The following is a 2276-nucleotide window of genomic DNA, read 5'->3' as shown; positions in this document are numbered from 1 at the left end:
ATGAGAGACATACCAGATTACTTTCATAGGATCTCCAATTAGACTCACAGCAGACTTCTGATCTAAAACCCTACAGGTTAGGAGAAAATGGAGATATATTTTCCAAATCTTCAGAGAAAAGAAGTCAACCCAGAACACTATACCCTGCAAAGCTATCATTTATAAACAAAGGTTAAAATAAAGATTTTATATGATAAACAGAAATTGAAAGAATTTGTCACCACCTATGCGGCCCTGCAGAAGTTGCTTAAGGAATTGCTGAACAAAGAAACACAGAAACATGGTCATCAGTACTAAAGAAGAAAAAGGAAGGAAATCTCCCAGTAAAAGTACAAAGAAAATCCAAAGGAATATTTATGGAAATAGCAGAGCAAAGTCATTACTTACCAATAACACCTTTAAAGTAAATGGCATCGACTCTGTAGTTAAAAGACAGACTGGCTGAATGGATTAAAAAAACCTATCTATTTGCTTCCTACAAGAAACACAGCCCACCAAGAAAGATAAATGCAGACTGAAGGTGAAAGGATAAAAAAAGATATTCCATGCTAATGGAAAGCAAAAAAAGAGTTGGTGTAGCCACCCTAATATCAGACAAAATAGACTTTAACACAAAACCATTAAAAGAGAGAAAGAAGTGCACTATGTAATGATTAAGGGATCAACTCAACATGAAGTTGTCACTATTGTAAACATATATGCAGCTAAATACAGGGCACCTAGATATGTAAAAAAAATGTTAACAACTTAAAGGGAGACATAGAATCAAATACAATAGTAATGGGAGATTTCAATACTCCACTTTCAAAATGGACAGATTAATCAAACAGAAAATTAGCAAGGAAACAACAGACTTAATCAACACTATAGACCAAACTGACCCAACATATACCTAAAGAACTTTTCATCCTACATTGCAGGATATACATTCTTCTCAGCAGTGCACAGAATTTTCTCTAAGATTGACTGCATGCTAGGCCAAAAAGCAAGTCTCAGCAAATTCAAAAAATTTGAAACCATACCATGTATCTTCTCAGAACACAATGGAATGAAACTGGAAATCAGCAACTCAGGAATCTCTAAAACATATGCAAATACATGGAGACTACACAACATACTCCTGAATGAATAGTGGGTCACAGAATAAATCAAAAGAGAAATTTAAAAATTTCTCAAACAAATGAAGATGATAACACAACACATCAAAACTTATGGGATATAGCAAAAGCAGTGTTAACAGGAAAGTTTATAGCAATTGGTGCCTACATCAACAAATTAGAAAGGCACCAAATAAATGAGCTATCAATGCATCTCCAGAATCTAGAAAAAAACCAGAAAACCAAACCCAAAACTAGTAGGAGAAAATAAATAACTAATATTAGAGATGAAATCAACAAAATCAAAACCAAAAAACAATACAAAAGATCAGCAAATGAAGAGCTGGATTTTTGGAAAAATAAACAAAATTGACAAACCACTGGCCCAACTAACCACAAATGGGAGAGAGAAAACCCAAATCAATAAAATTAGAGATTAAGAAGGAAATATAGCCTTTTCAGCTTGGGCCCTCCAAGATGGCTCCCGCGAAGAAGGGCGGCGAGAAGATGAAGGGCCGTTCTGCCATAAACGAGGTGGTGACCCGCGAGTACACCATCAACATTCACAAGCGCATCCATGGCGTGGGCTTCAAGGGCACTCAAAGAGATCCGGAAGTTTTCCATGAAGGAGATGGGGACTCCGGATGTGCGCATTGATACCAGGCTCAACAAAGCCGTCTGGGCCAAAGGAATAAGGAATGTCCCATACCGCATCCGCGTGAGGTTGTCCAGAAAACGTAATGAGGATGAAGATTCCCCAAACAAGCTCTACACTTAGGTTACCTACGTACCTGTCACCACTTTAAAAAATCTACAGACAGTCAATGTGGATGAGAACTGATTAAAGTTGTAAAAACTGAAAAAAAAAAAAAAAAGAAGAAGGAAATATAAAAACAGACACCACAGAAATAAAAAGAACCATCAGAAATTATTACAAAGAGCTATATACAAACAAACTGGGAAAGTCTGAAGAAATGATAGTTTCCTGGACACATACAACTACATAAATTAAGCAATGAAGTCATAAGAAACCTAAACAGACCCATAATCAAGACAGAAATTGAATCGGTAATAAAGACCCTCCAAACAAAGAAATGCTCAAAACTGGATGGTTTCACTGCTGAATTCTACCATACATTTAAGAGGAACTAACTCTAATATTTCTCAAGTTATTCAAAA

At 36.0% G+C, this 2276-nt stretch overlaps 1 pseudogene; it reads left to right on the top strand.

Annotated features, from left to right (window-relative positions):
- The first annotated feature begins 1556 nt into the window (after positions 1–1556).
- On the top strand, positions 1557–1938 carry LOC133775170 (large ribosomal subunit protein eL31-like; annotated as a pseudogene).
- The last annotated feature ends 338 nt before the right edge of the window (positions 1939–2276 follow it).

Source organism: Lepus europaeus, chromosome 16, assembly GCF_033115175.1.
Source record: "Lepus europaeus isolate LE1 chromosome 16, mLepTim1.pri, whole genome shotgun sequence".
NCBI classification, from domain to species: domain Eukaryota; kingdom Metazoa; phylum Chordata; class Mammalia; order Lagomorpha; family Leporidae; genus Lepus; species Lepus europaeus.
Note: the sequence above shows the minus strand (reverse complement) of the source record. Positions and strands in the feature narration are given on the sequence as shown.